A 12,620-nucleotide genomic window follows, 5' to 3' on the forward strand; every position below is an offset into this window, starting at 1 on the left:
TCCCAGCATTGTGTTGCCACAAAGGAGGGCGACGGGGACACTCTGCTCCGCAGCTGTGCGGTGACAAAGTGAAATCTGAACAGTGGAATATGTAGCCGTGATAGGTGGGCTCATGTGACAGGCACGTTTGTGCAGAGGCAAAGACTACGGAATTCCGCAGCACTGAGCGGACGTCCTGAGTTCAAGCTTGATGCTATTAATTGCTTAACCCATGTCTCACTGTCCCCATCTGTGACAGGGGCGGGTGATGTCATAAGGTTGTTAGAGTCACCGATCAGCTAAAACCTGTCAATACTTAGCCCAGGGCCTACTGCATGGTTAGCAATAAAAAATAAAATAAAGTTAACTGTTTGCTACTGCAGGTGAAAATATAAATACCTCCCTCATCCACCGTGTTTAATCAGCTGCCGTGGGGCTGTGTGGGATTCCATCAACTCAGGGTTCTCACCTGCAGTTCGCCTCTGATGGGATCGCTCGGAGCAGGGAAAACACACAGGAGAGGTGTCTCTTGAATAAGAAACTTGCTTCAGTTACACATTAACACAGCAAGGGGGGGGGGGTTGTTGTTAAAGGAACCGACTTGCCTGCTCTGACCCACTGCCCTGACCTTTCCACTTGCTTGTGTGTGATTGTGGTTTTAAATCAACCAGTATATTAGGCCCCAGAGTTCTGTGACAACCAAGTCCAGAAAACTATTTATTTTTCTTCTATAGTTTTCTGAATTAATCTAATTTCTTGGTTGTCATATCTCATAACTCACAGCTTTCCATGCATTGAATTCTGGGCTTTCTCTGTCCCCTTCACATAAAGCTACAAACCTGAAGACAGCGGCTTTCCTCTTTCTCCCCCATAGCTTACGCAGCAAAATGAATCCACATACTTTGCTGCCTTTTGTTTTGTGTGTGTGTGTGAAGTAAACAACTAAACCGGCAAAATCTCTTGTGAACTTTCATAATTTTAACAACTTCATCCGGCTTTCGAGGATAATTGATGCTAACTATTAGGATTGTGTTTTCCAAACAATGTTCTGCATATGATATACAAAATCCATATCCTATATGCCAGGGAGGAATTTCCTGTAGATTTGGCAAAAATGCCATTCTGTAATACTGTTCTACGGGTTTTTTTTCTGTCCAACCATGGGCTTCCTCTCCTACTGTTATTGTTTCCATTATTTGAAATAAGTTACATTCTTTTAAATAAATTGTGTATATTTATTAACATATTCCTGCATTCACTGAATTAATATTTACTGATCATGTAAATGAGGAAAATATGTGTTGCCTTCTATGTGAAATGCAAGGTCGTAAAAGGCACACTTTTGGTCCCCTGGATGCTTATAACCTGGAAGGAGAAATAAGACAGGGACACAGGTAACTATGTATTAAGTAGTGCAGAATATGCAAATTTAGGTTTGGGTACCCCGTAGGTCAGAAGAAAGTAAATAAACTTTTAGAAGGGCTGGTCAGGAAGGGGTTTTAGGAGATTTGGGATGTAAATTGCATCTGGAAAGGTTGGTTGGATTTCAACTGATGTAAAAGAGGCAGAAAAAAATGCCTTTCACCAAATCTCTGAGAGAAGAAAATACAGGATATATTTAAAAGAGGGTCGTAATTCAGATGCACCGATTGTAATATACTTCCTCATTTCAGAGATATTAGGAAGTGGGCATAAATGTACAAATTAAATCAAGAAAATATAGCATTTAGTTAATTTGGCTGGAATGGCAGATTTCCAGAAGGCAAAAACTGACAGAAAAATCTGGAAAAATAAGTAGAAGCTAGATCCTGGGCACTCTCGAATGCCAGGGGAAGTATGAAGCCTTGTATGTAATTTGCTTCCAGATTCTTCTTTTCTTCTAATCATAAGCTATTAGAATTGAGGACAAGACCAGCTATACTAGTCTTGAAACATAAAAGTCTAAATTCTGGAGTATTTATTCAAGCGATGTCCTTCAAACTGTTGGTCCGTTTTGGTAGGCACTCCCATTACAGACTTCTTTTTTGCATCAAGAGATAGACATTTTACATTATTTTACTCACGTGCTAGGCGCCGCGATGTCAGTAATGAACAAGACAGTCTCACCCTCACATGCTTATGGCCTGGCTAATGAATTTCCAGCACCGTCTCCCCCTTCCCATGTAAGATTTGGCTGGCCTGTCCATCATTGAAGGTACTCATCGCCTCTGATGTCTTGGCCTTGTTTCTCGTCTGTGGTTATGATTTCCTGCTTGCTCTGCTGAACTGTGACTTCTTAAATCCCCACACCCTGTCTTAACACCTACGGGACTGTTTCCCACCGAACTGTTTTTTCTTCAAAGCAGAACTATTTACAAATGAGCTTTTATTTTTAACAGCATCTCTGTAATTATATTACTAAAGGAAAAAATTCTGCATTTCGGATTCCCTCAAAGCCAGCAGGACCACTGCATGAAGGAGGTGACGGAACACAGATGGCGTCAGACATGTGCCAAACGTCCCCTGCGGAAGGTGATTATAACAACAAATGCACGTGGAGAAAACCTCTATTTTGTCTTGCAGCTCAGAATAGGATTTTTCATTTTCTTGAGGAATTGGACCCTTTGCTGTGATGAAAGGTCCCTGTTTATCCCTGATAATATTTTATCCCTGATAATATTCCTTCTTGTGGAATCTACCTTGTCTGCTTTTAAAGAGCTGTTCTAGTAGCCTCCAAGTTGGTTTCCAAGGATCCCCACCACCAGTATAGACACTCTTTATGGTCCTCTCTCCCACTGTACCACAGTGGGTCTGTGTGGCTAATAAAATATGGGAGAAGTAAAGTTATTTCCCTTCTGGGGTTACATGACAAAAGTCTGTGACTTCTGTCCGAGCCGTCTCTCTTACTTTCTCTCAGAACACCTCCTCTGAGGGAAGTCAGGACAGGAGCAGCCCTGTGGAGAATCCAAGCAGCGAGGTGCGGAAGCCTTCTTCCAGTCACCAGGTAAGTGGGTTCTGGATGCAAAGTCTCCAGACCCAGCCAAACCTGACACCTAGACTGAGGGAGACCATGAACAAGAACACCCCGCTAAGCCACCCTGAGATTCCTGATACACAAAAACTAGGAGATAATACATGTTTATTGTTTAAAACAGCTCCATTTGGGATAATTTGTTACACAGCAATGGGTAACTTATACACTCAGCTTTCCTTTGATTTGTATTTCCATAGTGTTTTTGAAGGTCCTGAGAATGCCCCCAAGTTTGATGATTGGCCAGAAGGACTCACAAGACTGAAGAGAAGGTTATAGATAACTAAGTAAAGCAGCAGGGAAGAGATTTTCACTGGGCAGAGTTCAGACACAGTCAGAATGGGCTTTGGAACCTTTCATCAGAGGCCACACATGACGTGCTTTCTCTCCATCAGCAACTGATAAGAACATGCATGGTATGTGTCTACACAGGGAATCCTGCTGGAGCCTCGGGGTCCAAAGTTTTTCTGGTGTGCTGGTCACATGAGCATATCTTGCTGTGCAACCAGCTGTGGCAACTGAAACTCAAGACCTCCACAGTGAAACTAGGTGCACAACTTAATTTTGATATTTGTGCAGAGAAACTTGACAAGCTAGTCCAGTCCTGCCCATTTTTCCACGTATACGCAAATAAAATCGTCATCTGACACCTAAGGGCCTGTATCCCCAGTGGTTGGCCAAGGGTCATTCATGGTTCCAGATTCTTCTGGAGATATGCAAGGAATAAACAACTAGAGCAGTTTTGTTAACCCTTTCCTTTCCACTAAGGTGGCCCACATCAGTTAGCATCAACTTCTAAATATTTTGACGAATGAGTCTTCAGAAAATTCTAGCCTCTAGACTCCAAATCTTCCAGCTTAGGCCCCCAAAATTGTGAAGCAGAAACAAGCATTCCCCTCTGTGCTCTTGCAGAATTCCTGATTCACAAAAAATTATAACAAGTAATAAATGACTATTGTTTGAAACCACCAAGTTTGGAGGAAGTATGTTATACAGCAATAGACAAATAACACAGGGTAATATTTTCTTGTTTCTTTGCAAACTGGCATTTTTTAAAAAGGATTTAGTTTATTTATTTGAGAGAGAGAGAGAGAGAGAGCACAAGCAGAGGGAGGGGCAGAGGGAGAAGAAAAAGAAGATTCCCTCCCCGTCGAGTGGGGTCCCCACAAATCTGGCCATTTTTTATTGGACACCCAATGCAAACTTTATGTTTCGGGACACTGGATTTTGTTGTATTTCAGTAAATAGTGTTAGATTTAGTTCATGGTTAGCTAAATTACTATGAATTTGTAAAATCCTTTTGAGGATTGTTTTTGTTAGGGTGAGTCCAGAGCAGCCTTTAGCTTTGGGCTAATTTATCTCCACTGCTAAACTGGTAACTTTCTCAACACTGTTTCAGTGTTTTGTTTGTTCAGCAAACCCTTTTGGTAAAGGGCCATATGTAATATTTTAGGGTTTACCTGCCTATTTTTGCTGATTTTTCTTTTTGTGTACTTTATAATTTTTTTAAAAATATAAAAATAATGCTTGGTTTGCAAGTTTCCAAAAACCACCTGTGGGTTGGATTTGGCCTGTGGGCTCTCGTTTGCCAACCCTGCCTCATCTAATGGCCTTTGCATTCCAGTCTAGAACATGAGTTATTCCCAGCCCCGTATGAGTTCCAAAAACTTTTCTGCTTACTCATTCTCCTGGTTCTTTCCCCACCCCTGGCACCACGGCCTCTCTGACCTCTGATCTCTCTCTTTCTCCCTCAGTATGACTGCAGGCTCCGTCTGGGTTCCCTTTCCCCATGTCACAGCCTGCAAGGGCCTCTAGAAAGAAGCCGCTTCCTTGATTGCAGATGTCACCTCCCTTATTCTTCCCCTCTCCGGGATCACAGGCTGGGTTTCCTGTGTTTTCTTTTCTGGCTGTTTCAGGTGGGAGGTTAAATTCAGCCCCTGTTACTTTACCTCGAGAAGATCTTCATTCATTCTGGAATTACGTTATTACCAGTTCTCACATTTTTATTTGCATACCTATACTTACTCCTATGTGTTGGTTTCTACCTATAATGAGCATAAATTTCTAACTATTTTGTTCTGTTAATGTCTTTATTGTTAAACACAGAACCATACCCACACACATGCACATCATCATAAATGCCATCCTAAAAGCTGGATGTCAGTGACCTTAGTCCTACCAGCTTTCTAGTTGGGACAAATCTTAAATCATCTAGCTGCTGTGGGTCCAATTCTAGACCCGCATGGAGTTTCCCTCTTCAACATCCTTAGTAGTAAACATATACTTCTGAAGGACACGTTCCACTTTTTAAGATAGCCTATTTCATTCTTGGACAGTAAATAATTGTCAGACAATGTGCATTATAATGAGCTAAAATGTAATTCTTTATAACAATGACTTTTAAATTTTTACTGAATTTGTGTTTAAACCTATATCCAGAGGACCTTTTCTTATCAACTCCTTCTAACCCCTGTTGTGCATTTTTTACTCAGTTTACAGATATGTATCATGCTAGGCTCTGTGCTGAGCTTGGGCTTCTCTCACCAGAGAAGAAAGGCAATGTCTCGGTCTCATGCATTTTTTAGTCTGATGGCAGAAATGGGAGTATAATAAGCAATTGTGCAAATACGGCAAAATTACAGTGTGCTGTGTGCCACGAAGAAGTGTGGTGCAGTGACACTACACAGATGAGCACTGATCTGATCAGCGAAGTTAGGGAGTACAGTCTTCAGGGAATATGGGTGGAGATCCAAAAACCAAGTAAGAGATAATCTGACAAAAGGGGTGAGAGCTTCCAGGAAGAGAGAACAGCCTTGCCAAAGGTACTGGGGCAAAAAAGAGGAATTGGTGTTAAATTTAAATGCAGGACTTCTGGATAACCTTCCTAAAAGCTTCTACTTACTCAAGGAATGAACTCGATCTCAGAAATCTCACTATGTAGCCAAACACACATTTCTGATATTTTGGGGATATTTGCAGGGAAGCAGATTTTATTTTGCTGTTAAAATACTTTGGACGTCCTTTGCTGTAGTATTGTCCCCACCTTAGGTTTTGTGGAGCTCCAAGCTTATACTTTTAAGGCCCTCTTTAAGAGAAATAATACAAATGTTGGATACAGAGTTAAGTATAGGGCTTGGAAGAGGTCCTTGCAATTGAGAGGCCCTGACCTGATGCTACATTAATTTCAGGGTAAATAAATCTACCCCCTGCCTTGAGCTCTTCAAAGGGTGCATAACCACTAATTGGTAATGTTATCAAGGGAGTTCAATATGTTGTGTTGAAATCTGGACTTGCCATACGTCTAAGATTACCCAAATGCGAAGATTTTGCGTTTACTTGGCTCTTAAGTTTGAGAAGTGAATAGGTCAGAGTTTGACTTTTTGTAATCTTCACCGCCTCCCCCTGCTGTTTATAGCATGAATCATCTGACAGCCAAACAACGGTGCCATGTTTGGGCTGAGTGTGGGTGTGGATGTGGGTATGTATCCTAACAGTTTGGGGGGGGGGGCTGTTCGTTTTTGAGAGAGGTTTGGTGGGAGGGGCGGAGGGAGTGGGAGGATCTTCAGCAGGCTCCATGCCCAGCGGGGAGCCCCATGTCACAACCCTGCGATCACGATCTGAGCCAAATCGAGTCTCATGTGGAGCTGGAGCCACTCAGGCGCCCTGTGGTATGTTTCCTTTCAGTTCTTAGTTGAAAACATCTGAAAGTTAAATGTCACCTTCAACCTCTAGCCATTTGGTTTGTTCTAGCACCTAAATCTCAAGCCGTAGAATCTGAACTTAAGCGGTTTCTGAATCAATGCCCGGGTTTGATTCCCGAACTGACCAACATGTGTACGTGGTGAACGTATCAGGAGTGGCCCAGAGGTGGCACCTCCCCCTGTCCCCAACGAGTCCCCTCATACCTCATCCTGCTGGGAAGAGGAGGAAATGGATGCTTCAGCGCGTGGCTCTCTTTCCCGCTGCATCCACCGTCTGTGTCACGGTCAGAAGAGGACGCATGACCAATAAACACATCACCTCCCCGCAGAACAAACACAAACAAACACAGAACCCTCAGAATCAGGTACGCTCGGAATGATTGTTATAAAGCAGGGACAGCCCCAACAACGAGAGAATAATCACCGCGGCCCCATGACTTGGGTGCTTTTGCGTTCCCAGGCGAGCTGCGTGGGCAGGTCATAAAGCTCTTAGCAAACGTTAATTAGAGCTCGGAGGTAGGTGAGTTCCATGGCTAAAGTTCCTGCCATTCTGGTCACCAGGAAAGGAAGATCAGGTGAGGCTGAGTGGTCACTCCGTGGCCTCCTGGTCATGGCATCCGTGGTGGCTTTTCCGGTCTGTCAGGTTTCTGGGAATCTGACTTGTTAGCAGCTCTGCCGGGCCCTGCTCCCTCGCTTGCAGGCACCAGGGTTCCGTGCTAATGTGTTAATGTCGGTTCGCTGCCACAAGGCTCAACCATGTCAAGTCTGGACCTGTTGACTTCTTTTGGAGTGAGTCTGTGAGGGACATCTCCGAGCCCAGGATAAGAGTCCTGGAGGCAGGTAGGCTCCAGGTGAGGCCTCCGCGGGAATGATGGGCAAACAGACAGCGCTCTTCAGTCGGAGACCACGGACTGCACATGACTCCACATTGGTTTAAGATTTTTCTGCTTTACTATCTAAAACAGTTCAAAAATGTATTTTTGCTATTTACATATTTTTAGAAACTACCACTGCTTTCAAGAAGAAAAATTTTAGGACTAGTAAGGGAATAAGAAATAAAGTCTCCTTGAAGATATGTGAAGACTTGGAACTTCCCTGTCCTGGTTGTTCCCTACCCCACTCAGACTTCTGGAGTGCTGTTGTGCCCCCTGAGGATGGGGCGCTTCTTCCTTGGCCTGGGGACTCCGGGATCAAGGATGACCTAAATTCAGTCTTGGCCGATTTCCCCGACACCTGTAGTTTCCATTCTCCATGCACACATACGTTGATGCGATCTGCCTCAAATCTATGTGATTTATTTTGTCCCAACAATCAGGAGAAGGGACAATATTGTTTTATTAGACAAAGAGTGATTACCCTTTACTTATCCTACAACAACCCTTTTCTAACTCCAGTGGTTTCCATTAGGTCTGAAACTCGGGGGCGCAGAGAATCAGCCTCTGCCACCGAGACGTCACATGTACAGTCTTGAAAACTATGATTCGACCCCTTCTCACTCCCCTTGGCCTGGTCTCAGTTCTCCTCATTTCCTAGTCCGTTTTTTCCCTTTGTGTTTTCACTGTCTATCTCTAGGCCTCTTCTCTTTCACTGATGTCTTAAATTATTAAAATCAGAATTTCACATACACATTCATCTTTCATTGTGCTTTTTGTCTGAGGATACCTAACAATTTACCTTTATGCCTTTAATGCTTTTTAAAAAACGTTCTGTGTATAAGCATTCCCAATTGATGGCTTTATTTCCCCCTTTTTTTGATCTGATACATTGATTTAGGAAAGGTGACAATGACTCCTGGTGCTCTTCTTAGATTTTTTTTTTAAGATTTTATTTATTTATTTGACAGAGAGAGAGAGATCACAAGTAGGCAGAGAGGCAGGCAGAGATGGGGGGGAAGCAGGCTCCCCACTGAGCAGAGAGCCGATGCGGGGCTCGATCCCAGGACCCTGGGATCATGACCTGAGCCGAAGGCAGAGGCTTTAACCCACTGAACCACCCAGGCGCCCCCTCTTCTTAGATTTTAACTGATTGCTCAAAATTCATCTCCCTGCAGGTGAAACATTTCCCCCTAAAATTCTGAATTATTCTTACATGATTGGAAGGTCATTCGTTCCTTCTTCTTTCTGCTTGCCCTGTCCGGTCCTCTCCGCCATGAGGTGACACTGTACTCCCTGGAAAGCCCATGTTATGAATAATTTACTGACAGACGAAACAAAAGAATCGTCCTAAGACATGTGCTTGGCAGGACAGCTTCTACTGGTATGGGCTCTGGGTGCTAACACCGGGACACTGCCCTTGTGGGGACAAAGGTGGCTGGATTGGTGTCTCAGTTTGCTAGAGCTGACAAAGTACCCTTGACTGGGTGGCAGCCGGCAGTGCAGGCAGAGGGCGAAGCAGGTTCCCCACTGAGCAAGGAGCCCCACGCAGGACTCGATCCCAGATCCTGGGATCACAGCCTGAGCAGAAGGCAGACGCTTCATGGGCTGAGCCCCCCATGCATCCCAGGGTTGGTTTCTTTTGAGGCCTCTTTCCTTAGTTCGTGGGGAGCCCTCGTCTCCCTGTGTGTTCACACTGTCCCGTCTGCGTGCATCTGTGCCCTGTCCTCTTTTTATGAGGACACCAGTCATTGCACGAGGGCCCACTCCAGTAACTCCGGTTAGTTTAATGATCTCTTTAAAGACCCTCTGTCCAAATACAATCAGGCTCTGAGATACTGGAGGTTAGGGTTTCAATGTAGAAGTGTGGGGGCGAGGAGACAGTTCAGCCCGTAACAGTGTCTTATCAACCCGTCACGTAGATGCCAGATGCCCGACAACAGGAGCGACCTCCGAAACAAAGCCCCAAACCCTCCGAGTCTGCAAAACTCAGCCTGGGGAACCCCAGGAGGGCCCAACGCTGCAGGCCCCTCTCTGACTTTACAGACTCTTCCTAACACATGGAAACAAGCCACTTACCTGATTTCCAAGCAGCAGTGGCAGGTGTGCGGAGTAACCGCCCGCCAGAGAACAGCCTTGCGAGGCCCGTGGGGCAGCCACAGCTGCAAGTGGCTCGGGCCGACCAGGCCGCGGCAGGGTCTTCGAAGGGCAAACGGCGCGTCCCTGGCCGCGCGGCGCCCCGAGAGCAGACAAGAGCAATGCTTCCCGGGTGTCAGGAGCAGGTGACGCGACCGTCAAAGACCCAGAGCAGAAGCCCGTGGAAATTTTCTCATTAAATACAGTGAAAATCGGGCACTGGCAGGACACGAGCTTCGGTCGTTAGAGTAATCCACGGGCGCGGACTGAGAATTTCCCGGGTCGGCTGGATAAACGCTCCGCCTGCAGACGAGGTCCGGCTTGGGATTCGCGAAGGTGCCGCGACAACCCTGACTGCGAACAGGGGAAGAAGCTCGGGGCCTTCCCGCCCCAGGGCCCCCCAGGGGAGACTCGACCCCCGGGGAGGCTGCGGGTCGCCGCGACTCCCGATCGGGCCTGGGAGCCCTGCGCGTCCGCCGTGGTCCCGGCCCGACCCCGCGCGCCGCGGACCGGCGTGTCCCAGCCTCGACGACGCTCCCGCGGGGAGCGCGGTTCCCTGCCCTGCCTTCCGTGCGGCCGCGCCGGACCTGCAATGCGTTTCGTGGAAGCGCTCACGGCACCGGGACGTTCAACCCCGGGTGTCGGCAGGTCTCCGCGTTCCGGGGGAGCCGGAGCCTCCAGAGCGGGCTGGGCCGGCCTCGGGGCCCCGCACGACCCCGCACGGCCCCGCGCTGGAACGCTCCGTGCGCCCGGCCTCACCGCCTGCCGCTCGCCTCTGGGGCTCGTGCCTGCGGCCCCGCCGGTCCCGTCGCGCCGCGCGGAGCGTCTGGCGCGTCCCCCCGACGGTGGGCTCCGCGCCCGGCCGCCGTCCCTCCCGCGGCAGACGCGCCCGTCTTCGTTTCCTGCTTGTTAGGGCCCTCGGGACGTCTGCGGGCCGCGCACCTTCCGCGGGGACCCCAGCACCTCCTTGCGGTCACCCAGACGGCTGGGCCGCAGTTAGGGCGCCGCGCGGCGGTGGGTGCGGCCGACGGTGACCCGCGCTCGGGCTCGTGTTGGGGACGGGGACACCCGACCCCTCGCGTTTGCAGCGTCCGCTCCTCCGGGGCAGGGAGTCGGGGAGGCACGCGGCCGGCCCTCGCTGGTCGGTCGGAAGCTTCCAGCACGCGGCCGGCTCCGGCCCAGGGGTGCCGTTTGGCCAAGAGCGCGGAGCGGCCTCTCCAGCTGCGCAGGGCCCGCGGGCGGCGCGCAGCCCCCAGACCGGCTGCCTCCAGCTCCCTCCCCGCCTCCAGCCCCCCTCCGCTGAGCCGTCCTCTCTGCATCTGCACAACATCTGCACGAACCCCGAAACAGCTGCGAAGTCACAGGCAGGGAGTCATAACGTGGGTCTGCGCAGAAGTTGTACGGGTCACTAACATGAAGGCGCGCAGGATCCTCAGAATTGGCCGTGTGTGCCCACAGGCCGGCTTCAGGGTGACCGTCATGCACCCTCCGAATCATGTTTTCAAGCCTTTGCTCAGCCCCCGCCGCTCTGTGCACACGCACGTGTCAGACGCGTGCTGCGGTGTCTGTGGCTCAGCAGTTCTCCCCAGGGAGAAGTCACGGAGCCCCCGCCCCCATCCCGCCTCCTTTCTGGCTTTCCCATGTGCGGGAGTGAGAAGATCTTGAACGTCTTTAATCAGGAATTTGGGGCCACTCGTCTACCTCCCGACAAGATGTTCTGTTCTCAACAGATTGTCAAGAAGTATTGAGCTCTCGTCTCCTGCACTATGTGAGAAATACCTTTTGTCCTATCACCGGTGCTTGTAAATGTTCATTAATTCTTGCACAAACACGTCGAGAGCATTTCGAATATAGAGGAAAGGTTTTGTCTCGAGAAGAACTAGTTTTCCTGCATCGACAAGTGAGGCTGGACGAAGGAAGTGTCTGGCCTCACGCGACCCCTTCTCTGCCGTAATGGCAGGGCTGTGGTGGGTCCCCCCTCCCGGATGGATCTCTGCCCCGCACTGCCACCGTCTCAGAAGCCTTCACCAGCCATGACCCAGATCGTACGTGTAGCTGTGCTGGTTTCTGGGACTTAAGGACTGAAAAAAACCTGAATCTGCAAAACAAATAAATCAGGTGCCTGGGTGGCTCAGTCAGTTAAGTGTCCGCCTTCAGCTCAGGTCATGATCCCGCGGTCCCGGAATCTAGCCCCGCATCAGACTCCCTCCTCAGTGCGGGGAGAGTCTGGTTCTCCCTCTCCCGCTGCCCGAGGCTCCCCCTTCTTGCTCAATCTCTCTCTCTGTATGTCAAATAAATAAATGAAATCTTAAAAAAAAAAAACTACAGTAAAAAAGACAGACGGTAACAACTCCTAGTGAGGAGGGAGGGAAACCGGATGCCTCATGAGTCGTGGGTGGGAATGGAAACTGTACAGACACTATGGAAAATAGTCGGACAGTTTCTAAAATGCTGAACATGAACTTGCCACATGACCTCACCTTCCTGCTCTGAGGCACCCATCTTAGAAAGAAAAGGTGCGTCCGTATAAAAACAGGTACGAGAATGTTCACAGCAGGTTTATTCATAATCCTCCCGAACTGGAGAGCATCCCAGTGTCTATCAGCTGGTGACTGTAGACACAAAATGTGGTCTGTCCACACGCTGAGATGTTCCGCAGCGACAGGAAGTTAAGGAGATGACACGGGCTCCAAGGCTGGGGAGCCCCGATGACGCTGTGCTGGGCGAAGGAAGCCAGCACGGCAAGCTACGTGTTGTAAGGTGGCATGTGTGTGAATTTTCTGGGAAAGGCCAATCTAATAGAGATGGGAAGCAGAACAGCGGTCGTTTGGGGGCGGGGATAGAAACTGGGGTTGACTACAGACGGACACGGGGCTCCTTTTGGAGTGAAAGTTTGCACATTTTGTACGACTGTAAATTTAC

General features: G+C 48.4%; 1 long non-coding RNA gene across 1 annotated transcript; it reads left to right on the forward strand.

Annotated features, from left to right (window-relative positions):
• The first annotated feature begins 2,391 nt into the window (after window positions 1-2,391).
• Window positions 2,392-3,957, forward strand: LOC116597184. The gene is made up of 2 exons (XR_004288483.1): window positions 2,392-2,962; window positions 3,190-3,957. It is a non-coding gene; the product is annotated as an uncharacterized LOC116597184 (long non-coding RNA).
• Window positions 3,958-12,620: the final 8,663 nt, after the last annotated feature.

This window comes from Mustela erminea, chromosome 8, assembly GCF_009829155.1.
Source record: "Mustela erminea isolate mMusErm1 chromosome 8, mMusErm1.Pri, whole genome shotgun sequence".
NCBI classification, from domain to species: domain Eukaryota; kingdom Metazoa; phylum Chordata; class Mammalia; order Carnivora; family Mustelidae; genus Mustela; species Mustela erminea.